This window comes from Perna viridis, chromosome 2, assembly GCF_037379345.1.
Source record: "Perna viridis isolate PV_CMFRI_1.1 ecotype Kerala chromosome 2, ASM3737934v1, whole genome shotgun sequence".
Taxonomy (NCBI): Eukaryota; Metazoa; Mollusca; class Bivalvia; order Mytilida; family Mytilidae; genus Perna; species Perna viridis.
This window is the reverse complement of record NC_142446.1, coordinates 25019085-25034828: the sequence shown is the minus strand read 5'-3', so window position 1 is coordinate 25034828 and position 15744 is coordinate 25019085. Positions and strand designations below refer to the sequence as shown.

The 15744-nt window shown below is 32.5% G+C and overlaps 1 protein-coding gene across 1 annotated transcript in view; it reads left to right on the top strand.

Moving 5' to 3' along the window:
* Positions 1 to 15744, top strand: part of LOC148624204 (uncharacterized) — a 63777-nt gene that overhangs the window by 1912 nt on the left and 46121 nt on the right. The window contains exon 2 of the mRNA XM_088566745.1: positions 5621 to 5813. The gene's annotated coding sequence lies outside the window, so the exon portion shown is untranslated. The remainder of the gene's footprint in view (positions 1 to 5620; positions 5814 to 15744) is intronic.

The following is a 15744-nucleotide window of genomic DNA, read 5'->3' as shown; positions in this document are numbered from 1 at the left end:
CCATGTTGTAGTTATTGCCCTTTTTCAACATTTTTTGCTGTTATTTATGTTGTTTCTTTCAAAAATCTTCTCCACTGACACAACTAGACCAATTGGAAACAAACTCAGTAGGAATGTTCCTTTTGTATCCTTTTTTTTTTATCTTTTATTTATTTTTGAATAGTCAGGATTTTACAGCTACCCTTACATCACCACCTGACTAGGGTGTAGCAGGGATTAAAGGTGATATAATAATTGTAAACGATCTGACTATATATTTTTTTAAATATAACTGAGAAAAAAATTGAAAGAAATAAGATATGGTATGTAATATTAAAATCTGACTCACTCACACTTGCATTCACTCTATCATACGTATAGCAAATCGAAATTTACTGATAGTTGATATGCTCTTAATTTAATATCATGACCAACAGAAAATAATAGTAATCGTAATAATGATAACAGTAATAACAATTATTATAATACATGTGATACAGACATTAATAAGAAAAATGTATTGCAATTGGGCCCAGAATCTTTCCACTACCGGAACTTTATTATTTTTCTTTGCTACATATAGTTCCATTGAATGATAACTCTTGATCTTATACTTTAGATCAGTAATGTTTGGTTTTTGTTCATTTAATTTACACTTGTAAATGTAATTTTTAGCATTTATGAATAATAAATTAATGAACAAAGTTTCATACTTAAATCCAAGTAATACTTTCTCTTTATCAAAAACAAAATCTGCATAATATAACCTCAGCTGTTGAGTAAAAGCTGTCCAAAATTGAAAAACCTCTGGACAATCAAAGAACAAATGCTCTAATGTTTCCTCTTGTGAATTACAAAAAGTACACAAGTTTGTGTTTGTCAATTTTATTTTGAAAAGGAAAGAATTTGTTGGAATAATTCTATGTAACAATTTGAACTGAAAATTTCGTAAATAAGAATTCTTACATGCTTTGTTTAAAATAATAAAATATTTAGACCAGTTAACAATATCACAGCTAAGTAAGTCTTCCCACTTCTAAAATTTTTCAGTGGTTAACTGAACAACATTGTCCATAAAATCATTGTATATAAACTTCACTTTTGTGCTGGTAACAATCATTTGAAAAAAAATTGTCAACAGGGTTAAATGATACTAAACTAACATTTGCAGTATTTTCTTTTATGTGATCTTTAAAACATTTTGGAACATTTGAGATCAGACTATAATATTTGACAAAATTGTTTGTATTAATCTTCTGTTTCATTTGTTGAAATGTACAAAAATTCTTGTTCTGAGGATCAATTAGATCAAAATTGTACACCATATTGTTTCCATTTAACATAAAAAGGAGAATCACACATATCTACAAAATTGAGAATATCTAACAATAAAATTTCTTTAATACAAACTTTTGTATGTGGTTTTGCTAAATACATACTCTCAAATACATCTTTCCAGAATGGATTTGTTAATACATCCATTATTTCTTTTAGTTTTTCTTTCTGGAGGTTTAAAACTCTATCACTGCCATAGTTTTTTAGATCATGATATAAAAGTAATTTTTGCCAATCCCCATCCAAATTGTTAATCAGTCTCTTTATCCAACAAACTTTAATATAATAATTAAAAGACTGCAGGTGTATCATCTTCAATCCCCCTTGTGCTATATCACCAATCAAAGTGGTCCGTTTGATCTTATCAGTTTTCCCATCCCATATAAAACTGTAAAAGAGGGAATTTAACTCGTTAACTTTGACTGAGGTAAGTTAGGCAGTGAACTTAAAAGATGTATTAATTTTGGCAGTGCTAGAGTTTTAATTACAGTAATTTTACCCAATAATGTAAGTTTTCTGTGTTGCCAGCTCTTCAATATAGCAGATACTTCCTCAATTTTTTTTGAAAAATTTAGATCTAACATACGATTAAGATCAAGAGAAAAATCAATTCCTAATACTCTAAAATTTGAGTGTGTCCAGTGAAGATGTTTATCCGGGCAAAGAACGAGATCTGAATATTTTGTATTTCCGACCCAAACAGCCTTTGTCTTGGAAGTGTTCATCTTTAAACCAGATACCTTATAAATAGACTCAAAACAATCAAGTGTTTCTTTCAATGAAACTTCACTACCATCCAGAACAAGAAAAGTGTCATCAGCATACTGACTTAATAATGTATCATTATCTTTAATATCAATGCCTTTAATATTCTTATTAGCCTTTAACTTCATAGCAAGTAATTCCACTCCAATAATAAATAAATAAGGTGGAAGGGGGTCGCCTTGTCGACAGCCTCTCTCAAGACTGGAAAAGTCTGACATATGACCATTTTTTATAACACAACTTCTGGCCTTCAAACAGAAAATTTCCAGCCACTTAGAAACAGATAGACCAAAATTGAAACTTTTAAGTGCTTTGTTCAAAAACTCCCATTCAATCGAATCAAATGCTTTTCCAAAATCCACATGTAATAAAAACAGCTGATTAATCAGTAACTATCAGCTTTATCTTGAAATAAAACAGAAAAATGAAATGGAAGATACAACTGTATGTATGAAATGTTTGTTATGACATTACATTCTAATTACCCTTTCTTATTTTCTCACCAATATTATCGAAAATGTCAAACCTGATTCTGTTACCTTCAGGTTTTCTACCATAAATGTTACAGTTATAGAACCACACGTTCTCAAGTTCTGTATATTTCTTCATCCTTGCCATAAGTCCCAGATTACGTTGTGTAATGTCATCATGAAACTTCACTTCATTATTCAGTTTCTTCTTTTGCCTCATGATTTTGATTTTAATGTCCATATTTCTCACTTTCACAATAACTGGTTTTACCTCCCCCTTGGGTATCCAGCATAGAACTGATGTGGGGATTTTTGATCTGTCAAAAAACATGGCTGCTGTTACTAAAAATAGAACATAGGTTCAGAGAGTAGTTTTTCATATATATACATGTATCCCCAAAACCATTAGGGTTAGCCAAATTCCTTCTATAGCTGAAATGATCCTTATTATTAAGACTACAAAAGTCTTCAGAGAAAAAAGTTGTCAGACAATTCTTTGTAAGAGTTATTGTCCTTGAAAGGGGAAAATGACAGTTTTTTTTACAATTTTCAGATAATATCTTTCAAACTATTTAAATTTACTGCTCTTGAAAGACAAAATTCAACCAGGTGAGCAATTCAGGTTCCTCGGAGCCTCTTGTTTTTAAACATCCTTTGAAGACGATGCATTGACTTTGACACCAGTCATCATAACTTTTGTGACTTGTTCTGTGTCTGACCAACATAAAACCCATCCATTTTTAAGCACAGTGGCTTGCTTCCACTATCAAATATGCAGTCAAACTGAAACTAGCATATAATACGAACAGAAAAATGTTCAGTTTATTAATTGTGAACACAGTTGGCAGTGACATTAATAGTCGTACATTTGCGAATGAATTAAAAAATATTACTGTGACGAATCAGGCGATTCCGTCACGATTCTGTATGTTTTTGACACAAACCGGATATGTGAACGATTAGCCTGAAGAGACTACCTGTCCATGAATGCATGGACGAGGAGCCACTGCCTCTTTGTAACTAAGAACAGGGTCCTGCACATGAGGATCATTTGTCATGAAGGTCAAGTTAAGAAGTGTTTACTTACATATTCAAATCAGCTCAACATTCCAAAAATGGTATATTATTCTTTAAGTAAGTTCACGTATGTGATTTCCTGTATACCCTCTTCCCATCATATCCGATGTTCAACGGTATCTTAGTATTGCTAGAACAAGAACCTTGCACATATTTGTACCAACTTTTAAACTGTATATTTATTCAAAAATTTCATAAGGACAGGAATATTAGAGACTTTTGTAATTTTCTGCCATTTTTGAATTATGCAATGGTCATGGTCAGAAAATTTCTGTCGAGCCAAATGAAAATGAAATTTGGATTAAAAGTAATAAGATAATTTTGGAGGATTTTTCAATTAAGTGTTACAATGGGAACATTTTTTTAGCACATAAATTTACCTCACCTTTTGGCAAGCATTTACTGAGTGTTTAAGGTGATGCATCAGAAATATAAGTTTAATACAATGAAAGATTAGATATTGTATTAAATTTAGACAAAATAAAAATTCATTTTTCAGAGGCATGTTTTTCTTCTCTCTAGAAAACAATTAACTTAATAGTGATATAGTGAAACCTCAGTTTACACCCTTAAAATCTGTGTATGCATTCAAAATTAGATTCATATTTTTAATATTGACAGGGCTCACGCTACTGGGCGATTCGCGAAATAGTTGCCCTGGAGTCATTCACTTTGCCCTCAGACGGCACCAAAAGCGAAGTGAAGTTGCCCTCTCATTTTCAGACATTGCCCAGGATTGGGATTGTACTCCGTCTTTTACCGGTATTTGACCAGGGATCGCTCTACTAACAGGACAAGAAAAAACAGGACAGGCATTTTCTGATACAGTTTTGGCCATAACTTAAGTTTTACTGAATGGAATTCAAAAATTTAAATTGATTTTAAAGAAGAGTAAAAGTGCTTTTAATTGATATAAAGTTTATTGAAAAATGTCAAAAAATAAAGCTAAAATTTTGACAGGACGAACTTTTTTCGGACAAGAAAATGGTGATAAAAAGAGGGACATGTCGGTGAATGAAGTTCATTATTTATAAAATGTGTCATGTCTGTCAAAAAAAGTTTATTTATTTTTAAAGCTTGTAGTCATAGACCCATTTTGATATAAAAATTATTTCATTTTGAGTCAGTTAAAGTGGAAAAATTTAAACAGGACGGACTTATTCTGTTCCGTGAAATGTGTCAGGTTTTACGGTAACAAAATGCTAAATACTTGAAAATTACTTCATGTCTGTCAAAATTACTTAACATATTCTTAAAGCTTAAACTTTTTGTTATATTTTGATTTTGTTGAAATATGTTCAGAAATGAATTAAAAATCTTGATGGGACAAACTTGTTGCAACCGGAAGTTTTCAATTTCTTATTGGATGTAGGAACAAAGTTATTTTTTAATTTTTTTTTCTGAGCTATAAATGTCTGTCAAAAATATTTACACATTCTTAAAGCCTATATTATTGCTGTTGGAGGACCCCAAAGAGAGATAATTGAATTTAAGGGTTTTTTTTTGGTGAAAACTTTGTAAGTGCAAATCCTCTTTGATTGCTAGAGAGATTTTGGTAAAATTTTATGGGAAGATCGGGCATCATAGGAAGATATGCATGAAGGGATATAATCACTTTTGGATGATTCAAAAGGGAGATAGTTGATCTAACAGGTTTATCATGGAATCCCTTGGAAGCATTTGTATTTGAAATAGCTTAACTTGTTTAATATTACTATTGACTACTATATGCTTAGAAATTTATTGTTTTTTTTATACCCATCTTCTTGTAAAACATCTTGTCTAAAAAGATGGGTTTGATTGATTGATTGTTGGCGTTATTATATCAAACAAAACTTCTTAATGTATGCATTACAAGGAGACAGCTTTTCAGAGATAAGACTCTTCATTTTTACAAATCATTGACATACCAGTTATGAATATGTTTTGAGAGTTTATTTACATCACTTGTATGAAGTTTGAAGTCCTGATTATGAAAATATTTACTGTTACAGATTCATCTCTTTGTCTGTGGATTAATGTTGGTTACAGTCTTTGGATACAAGCTTTCATGTCCAGACCAGTTGCATAGAAACATTCGTGAACAGAAGTGTACTGAGGAAGGCACACACTATCTTTGCCTGTTTAATGTCCTTGACAAAGAAAATACAGAGCTTTGTGTATCTAGAGACTTTGTAGTTAGACCAGGTATATAATAACTTATAAGTTGGAATAAATTTGATGCAGATTTTTTTGGGCTATAAATTCAAAGGGGCTTTATCACTTAATTGTAAATTGTATCTTGAAAGATATTTCAGTTCAAGTTTGAATTTTATGCTTATTCACTTTTTAGCTCACCTGCCTGAAAAGCCATGTAAGTTATGGTCATCGCTAAGTGTCTGTCGTTGTCATCTTTTAACTTTTTCAAACATCTTCTTCCCTGAAACTACTTGATAGAATGTAACCAAACTTTGCATGCATATTCCTTAGGGAATATTTGGGTTCTTGATCTTGAAATTACCTTATGTCCCTGGTCTGTCAATAGAACTTCCTTACTTTTTCTGAACACTACACAAAAATATAGTACAATTGTAATTCCTTTTATATCATTCAATAACTCTTTTATAACCGGTAAATATGCTTCTTGCAGTTATTCAGCTCAATGATATTCTATTATTTTTGCAAATAGAATTGAGATTTAGTCTTCATATCTACTCAAGATTTGAGGGACTCCTTTATGACCTTGAAAGATATTTAGTAATAAATTTACATTTAGGGAATTTATTTCTTGTAGTAATGTGTCTGGAAGGATAAAATGTGTTAAATATTTTCATTTTAACACATTTGTAAGTCAAATTAGCCATCCTATCATTAATATTGTACCATTTATAAACAGGAAAGGAAGAGCAGTGATTTTAACCAAGTAAATTTGGCAGGAAAATTTAAATTGATTAAAGTGTCTACTTTTTGAAAATCTTGTGTTAAGGAAATAATTTTTTTAAGCTGATATTGGTTTTATTTAAGTATATTGTTATGTAGGATAAATACTCTGATAATATAACTTTTGAACGTAAATGCACATTAACTTTTTGATAGATTTAAAATTTGGTGACCTGACAACATGCATCAAAATGAACTCCAAAAAACAGTTAATAAAATTGAATGATAACAACATTTCAACTATCCCTCACCTTAAATAAATTACTTTTTGACAAGTTACAATGCATCTTTGCCTTCACTAGATTTCCTTTACATTTCCTTTACATTTGGCCAGCTCTATCCAATTTAAACCATGGAAATGTAATTTTTACCATATGTAATAACCGGAAGAAAACTTTCTTTGGCCATTTCAATGTTTTATGATTATAACAGTAGTACTGTATATATTGCTCCTCCCATGTTTGCTGTATAATCAACAAATTGCCTTAGGACAAACAATATCTTTTCTAGAAAATGTACCATTTCCATTGACTAGGCGACTTACATGACCTACACTGTCATCGTGTTTTGTGGAGATGACTGATACATTTCTTTTTTATCTTTCCATATTATGGCTTATGTGGGTCCATTTTGCCTGAATTGATAGTCACCTCTTGTGTTGATATTAGAGGGGTTTTTACACATTATATCCTTCGGCAAAACTGTCCTGTTTGTACGTGCAGTGCCACATGCACCAGGACCATATTTTTCCCACAATTCAGTTAAAAGACAGGGAGAAGTAAAAAAGTTATCAGTATACACATGATGACCCTGGTCTCTTAGTCTTCCATTAACAATGCAGTTCTCAACTACAGTGGATGCTAAGCTTCCTTCAGTTCTAACAGTTTTGCCTGGGTATATATCAATATACTGTATATAACTATTATCAGCACTTGCCAGCATCCATATCTTAACACCCCATTTGTTAGGTTTGGAGGGTATATACTGTTTCAGGGATGTATGACCTTTAAAGGGCACCACACATTCATCAATTGTGACATTTCTCCTTGGAATGTACTGAGAACCAAAAGTGTCATTTAAATGATTTACCACTGGTCTAATTTCCAACAATGGAACATAGTTGGGATTACCTGCTCTTAGCTCAGCTGCATTATCAGAAAAGTGTAGATATCTTAAAATTTGTGTGTATCTGTCACGGCTCATTGTTGAAGAAAATATTGGAGTTGATATGACAGGATCAGTAGACCAGTATAGTTTAGTTCTAGGTTTTTGGTTTATACCCATTTGGTATGTTAGACCAAGAAAAGCTTTCATTTCTGGAAGGGTTGGTGTACTCCATGGTATTTTATTACCACCTGCCATGTTTGTTATTTGGTAATTGGCATGACTGTTTGTTTTTTTCTATCAGATTTTGTAGAAAACTATCATCAATAAAGAGCTCCCAATAATCTAAAGCCTCTTTTATTGGGTCCATTGTAGTCTGGGGGCAAGTTATTCTCCAACTCTCCCCTAAGTGTAAATATATGGGGCAGACCCCTTTCAATATCAAAGCTGGAATGCCAACCATCAGCAGTGTCAACTCTCTCATTGATATTAATGGGTACATTTTCAAGTTTATTTTCAGGGGTTTCATCTGATTCTGAATCATTACCTATACCCTGTTCATTTAGAATATTTCTTAATCTTTCTTCCGCTGCTAAGACCTCCCTCTAAGCATTTACAACATCAGATTCGCTAAAACCTTCAAATTCACTTTCAGATTCGTCCGAAGACGTATTTAACACTAGAGCAGACGACTTCTGAACTTACCTAACATAAATATTAGTAGGGCATTACCAAACTGGAACATATTTTCTATTTCAAGTCAATATTGTCCCCATAAGAACTTACCTATAAGATCAATCAGTGTAAAAAGTCAAACATTGTAATCTAATCTTCAATTTTCGTCCAAATTTACCATAATTAATTACAATTAAAGCCATAAACCTTCGTTTATTATGAATTTATTTTTTCTAAAAGCGTCGCCATTTTGCAAGATCACATGACATATGCAACTTCCGATCTTATTTTAGCACAGAAAAATTCCATGTTTTATTTAGTAAAATCGTGTCTTGTAAACAGCTTTTGGGGTGATGAAGGCAAACAATACAAATCACTAGATATATTTAATTCAGCTTAAATCATTATGAGTGAACTAAGAGGGCGATAAATGGTATAAAAACCAAAGTAAAAAAATCATGTGTTTTATGTATCCTGAAGGATACATTTGCCTTGCGCACGTGTATCCTACAGGATACATTCGCCCTGTGCCTTGAAAGGGTTAAAATGCAATTTATGATCACAATTTTATTTAACATCATATAATCTTTGAAATTTTATTCATGCTACAATTTTCACAAGAATCAAAAACTGCCAATGCTATCAGGATTTTGTTATGCTTTTACCAAATAACTTTATTTTTGGTATGTTGCCTTATTATGAAGAGTTACAGATTATGGTCGACTTTGGTTATGATTTTTATGGAAGTTAAGGCCCTTAGACTTAGAAAATTTCAGTGAGTTTCCAGTTTTCTGCACTTTTTTTGTACTGCTTTTACCAATTGATTGTATATTTTGTATGCAGTCTTACTATGTGAAGTTACAGATCAAGTTTGACTTTGGTTACGGTTGAATGATTTTTACGGAAGTTATTTCCCTTGGAGTTAGAAAATTTCCGTGAATTTCCAGTTTTCTGCACTTTTTCTTGTAATGCTTTTACCAATTGATTTATATTTTGTATCTAGTCTAACTATGAGAAGTTACAGATTAAGTTCGACTTAAGTTTCGGTTGAATGATTTTTATTGAAGTTACTGCCCTTGGACAGAAAATTTCAGTGAATTTCCAGTTTTCCACTCTTTTTTTTGGTAATGCTTTTACCAATAGATTTTATATTTTGTATGTAGTCTTATTATGAGAAGTTACAGATTAAGTTCTTTTATTATCCAAGTTATTGCCCTTGAACTTAACCCAAATTTAAGTTTTCCACACATTTATTTTTTATTTGCTTGCAGATCTTGAGCTAATTTTTGGTATGTGCATCAACCTTGATGAGTTACAGATCAAGTTTGTTTTGTTCCACTTAGTTGATTTTTTGTCTGATTTATGGCCCTTGAACTTTGTAAAATTTATCAAAATCCAAGTTTTCCGCATTTGTTTCTTCACATTTGCAGATATTGAGCTGAATTTTGGTATGTTAGTCAACCTTGATGAGTTACGGATCATGTTTACATTTCTTTTGGATCCACTGGTTTTTGTTCAAGTTTAATGGCCCTTGAATTTACCGAAATTTAAGTTTTCCACACTTGTTTATAAAGGTAGTTTAAGACTGGATGTATTATGGTATATCGTTGTAACTTTGTCACCATCTTTTATGAAACTTTGGTGAATTGTTCATATCTATTGATGTAAGCTCCCTTTTGTTTTGTTTTGTTTTTTGTTTTTTTATCAATTTCAGTTTTTTAGACAAAACTCAAAAACACTTTCACCTACTTTTATGAAACATTGGTGAATTGTTCATATTTATTGATATAAGCTCTCGTTCGATTTTTATAAATTTCAGATTTATCGGTAGGATTTTCAAGTTTTGCATAGTTACTCAAAGACTTTGACTAACTTTTATGAACCTTTGGTGAATTGTTCATATCTAATGAAGTGAGCTCCCTTCCAGTTTGTTTAAATGTTTAAACTTTATGTTTCCGTGTAATAAAGATTTACTCTTTAAAAAAGCCGGAAAAGGCCAAGGAAATTTTATTCGTTTAAAACAGACCATTTGTTGTGATGATTGACTAATAAGTATAAAAAGGAATTGGTAACCTTGTCAGAAGTGTGTTTTAAACAAGATGGAAATGTATGGGTGAAAAATCAAGACAACAAACTCAGTTAAAATTGAGGTAGCCTTGATAGTGCCAAATTTTTTGTGCATTTTTTATTTACTTTTTTTTGGGGGGGTCTCAGTATTTCTAGTTGATCATATAAATTCATTAAAAGCATAAGGACAAGTTAAAAGAGCAGTGGGCATATAATGTGCTTAAAGCACAGCTCTTTACTTCTTAACATATGTAGCTGGTTTTTGGTAGGTGAGTCTTAGTGTTACCTTGATGAGTTACAGATCAATTTTACAATTCCTTTCTCTTTACTGATTTTTTCCAAAGTTAACAACTTCCAGTTTTACACACCTATTTTTTAAGACTTAAGATATTAAGTTGTTTTTTTTTGACAAATCAGTCAACCATTATTTGAAGCCTTATCGGTAATATTTTGGTCAGTAATATAAACAGCTGGTAGGGGACTATGCATTGTTTTTGTAATATTTTCAGAATGCTTGTTTAATATATATGAATTCCATCTAAATGGGGAAAGCATTGGATTAAATGTATTTTTTCATTCTCATCTTTGCTGTAGCTTGAGCCATTTCATTTATCTGGATAAAACAGCTTACTCATGGCCCCGTGCAGGTCCGGGTGTCAAAAGAATAGGCCTGCAGCAGCGCTAAGCTTGTCGTAAAAGGCGACTAATTAGTGCTCAGAAACCTAGCTGGGGCTAGGTGCCCAGCCCACAGAGCAACTGGGATGTGTGCCCCAGGTGGTGGAATGGGGTACCCCTGGCGTGTTACATGCTAGGTTATCAGGCTATAATACAGAAAACCTGACCGCAAACCATAGTGGTGCACTGTGTTGGGAAAGATGTTACATTTCTCGCCCGTTAAAGAACCCTGCTGTGGTATTCAATAGGAATAGGAACCTTTGTGCTCCACCACAGGAGGCTAAATTGCCCAACCTTGCCCATCCCTTCCTTTTTCTAGTGGTAATCAAAATTTGTCGACCCTGTTATCCTTGTGTCCTATCCCATTTTTCATTTCATCATTTCATGTTCATTTTATCATCCCTTTTATGTTCGTTGCCTGAATATAGCTGAAATATTGCTGCTTGGGAGTTAAACCTCAACAAACAAACAATCAAATGACATGAATATGTAGTATATGTATATCAGGGGACACTCATCTGAAAACATAGGGGTATGAAGAATGTTTCCATTTTTGCTAATTTCTTTAACACCAAAAGAATCCTTAAAACTAGCACTTGCTTCACTTAAAAAAAGATTCTTTATACATGTAGTATATATTTTAGTTTATCGGTTAGAATTTAGTGTCTTTCAAGTACTTCTTTTTTGTCTTTCTTTAGGAATATTTTGCCTCACATATCACATTATTTCTGGCATTCTATTTTATCATTTTTGCAAAGTTTGGAGTCCAGCCAGGGAGTCCCCTGTAGATTGATCGGATGAGTCCAAGTGTCTTCACTTTTTGATTTTGACAACCAATTGGTAGCCTTTTATAACTTGTTTTCGTTACTTGGTCAGATTGCATTTCACATTTTAATTTTGAGAAACCTGTTAAGTGTGTGCTTATTTTGTAGTTTAGGGTTTTGATTTTTCTAAAGTGTGCATTTGAGGGCACTTGGATCATAGTGAGTGTGCTCACTTTATTTCATTTATTTAATTTGCATAATCATTATACAGAAGATACTTATGTGCTGACAAATATATTCAAGGGATGCAGGTCCAGAGATGTTTTCAGTCTTGTTAATTTTCTGATGGAAAGTACATAAAACATTCATATTTTCTTCTCTACTTTCTTACTCCAAATCTCAATCTTTGTGCTAATTGGTTGTCAAGGCCCTGATTGATTGATTGATTGTTGGGGTTTAACGTCCGAGCAGCAATATTTCAGCTATATTCAGACGATGAACATGAAACGGATGATAAAACGAACATGAAATGACGATGAAATGAAAAACGGGATGGAACACAAGGACAGTAGGGTCGACAAATTTTGATTGCCACTAGAAAAAGGGAGGGATGGGTAAGGTCGGGCAATTTAGCATCCTGTGGCGGAACGCAAAGGTTCCTACTCCTATTATAGCCTGACAACCCCAGCATGCAACACACCAGGGGTACCCCATTCCACCACCTGGGTCACACATCTCAGTTGCTCTGTGGGCAGAGCACCTAGCCCCCGGCTAGGTTTCTGAGCACTATTTAGTCGCCTTATACAACAAGCTTAGCGCTGCTGCAGGCCTATTCTTTTAACACCCGGACTTGCACGGGGCGTCAAGGCCCTGATATATGAATAAAAATCCAAAGTGATATACTATACTAATACAATTTAACATACTGATTAATGATAACCTAACTGCTCCAAGTCTTCAACATATTCCACTAATCTCAAAACTAAAATTAGGTACTAAAGCTTGTGTTTTTTTCTTGAAGAATAACTTTAAAAGCATGTTAGTTTTTAACAAATGCCCAATATATTTTAAATAACACAGTATTTATGTTTCTGAGATTAGTGGAGTTGATGGTTTTGTGGTAATAGTTCTGATTTGACCTATCCTGATAGGTAAGTGATTTACCGGTAGTCATTATGGCACATAATCAATGGAAGTGTTGTCGGCCTTCATAGTTGTCGTTAACAATTATTCAAAACTTTTCTTCTCTGACACTACTTGACCAATAGGAACGAAACTTGGTGTGAATGTTCCTTGGAGTATTCTGCATAAAATTGTCGTGGGGATTTTTTATCTGTCAAAAAAAATGGCCACTGTTACTAAAAATAGAACATATGGGTCAGACTGTAGTTTTTTGCATATATCTCCAAAACCATTTTGCTAAATTATGATATGGGTAAAAGTGTTCAGCATGATGAGATCTATCTATTGTAAAATTTTCGTTTTAATATGGTAAGGTCTCACTAACCATTTCTAACGTTTCTGTTACTTTACACACTGAATTTTTTAAGGACAAGGAATTTTAAAGTTAAAATGAGACTTTAAGTGTGATGACTAATCTTGTGTAGTAGGTGCTAATTAACATAGTACCTTACTACAAAAGTTCAGGCTTGGATTGATTTTTGGGGTGTAATCTGTATTGGAATAAAGGGGCAAACAGAAACCACTTTGAATCTGATCGAAATCTTTTTCTGTATCAAATATTTATTCTCAACCAAATTCAGAGCTGAATAATTTAAAGTGGTGTAGTCATATCCTTCTTGTCCCACCTGCATTTAAATAATGCCTTGGCTCACTAGAAAGGTAAGTTGCTCCATAAATATGTCTGAATACACAAACGCTTGTTTGAAGTAGGATGCTTGAAAAACTATACCCATTACATGTGAGATGGAAGAAAAAATGAAATTCTGAAAATTCCTATTTTATAAAAAGGAAGAAAAAAATGAAATTCTGAAAATTCCTATTTTATAAAAAAAAACTCATTATTGTCAGCTTCAAATTGAAAAAGAAAGAAAAAACTTGCCTGAAATGAGAACATATGTTTAATGATTTTATGTTCTCCAGATGAGTAATTCAGGCTCTCTAGAGCCTCTACTGTAGTATATTTTTGGTCTGATTATCAAAAAAAAATTATTGGATTCCTCATGAAAGTCCCTGTCTGTTTTTCATTCAGATTTCAGATTACTTTTAGTGTTTCAAGTTATAAGGTCTCAAAAGGGCTACACCCCAAAAATTTTGGTTTGATTTCAAAAGTTTATGATTGAATTTCAAATTTTGTTCTATATTATGTCCAAACTAGTTTTATTTTGTGTTCATAATAAATGGTAAGTCCCTATGCATAAATGTGTCAAGAAAGTAATGTTGTCTACACTTGCCCCAAGTGATTAGTGGTTGACATGCTGTACTCTAAAAAGCTTTATTATATAGAGTAACATGTATGGAAAAAAGCTAAGCAGTTATTTATTTTTGCATAACAGTACTAAATTCTAACATTCTATTTGTTAATATCCATTGTATTTTTGCATTCCAAGTTCAGCAGGAATGTTCCTGCTATATGAGATTCATTAACTTATCATGTATGTGTACAGTTTAGCAATGAAGTATAGCATGTACTGTAAAGTAGTTCTATACAAGAGTTATAATGTACATGATCCTTGTAAATTTAATCACAACACCAAGCTTATCTTGCTATGCCTGAGACATGAGCCAACCTACGTATAGTTAGTAATGTATGTTAACATCTGTAAATGTATGATCCATATGTATTGATCAATCTGGTTTTTTTACCATTTTCTACCCTAAAATACACTTGTAAGCACATCACGTTTTCAGATTTGTACAAACAAGACAAAAAATGCCCAGACCATAGAAAACTGTTTATCAAGAAATATATAAAATTAATACCGAGTAATTATGTCTTTAATCTTAACATTAAAATAACATTCCATGATGACATAAATGTATCTATGATCTTAAACACTGCAACAAAAAAGTTTTTACAACAGAATCAGTGTCATTAATTTTACTTGCACTGTTAAACTCGGTGTTCAGCAGCATAACTATAAGAGCTGGAAAGCAAGTATTCAGTGGGTTACAAGATCTTGATAAGAGGTGTTACTCAAGCTTGTATAGCTTAAACTGAAGTATATACAGCTGACTGCTCAGTGTAGGTCACTTACAGCATTCAGAAGGCATATTGTAACACCTAGTATTTTGTGAAAGTACTATAAAAGCTGATTGACAGGATTTGACTTGCTGAGTGCGTCTTTTGTAAAACTGATTAAATGATAGAAACATACAATTGTGCATATGCTGGTATAGCAACTGCAAGAGTTCGAAGAATATGACTTATATTATCGATAAATGTAATTTGTTCATAATTCCCATTACTTCAATAAACCCGAAGAATATGACTTATATTATCGATAAATGTAATTTGTTCATAATTCCCATTACTTCAATAAACCCCAATGCATTTATCTATTTATCTTTTTTTTAAGGGGGTGGGGGAGGAGTTAGATTTAATTGTCTCCCCAAAATGTATGATGCCACATATAATCATACTGTATGATAGTTAAGACAATTTATCATATATATGCATCATTTGTTTGTGGTACTTGAGTCATTCTCAAAGTAGCATTAGATGTATTGATGTACCTACAGTAAGCACTTCAGTACATTTTCAAGACAAGCTATAACTTTTCATTTAGTGACTTGCTCAGGGACTTGACCAGAGGCATCACTTATAAGTGGCTTGCTTAGTGAAGGATGACTTTGGTATATGACATTCAAATATTTACAATATATAGAAAACATATTTCTTAATTTGTCTTCAGCAGCTTTATAATTATGCCTTATTTGTATGAAAGTATCTG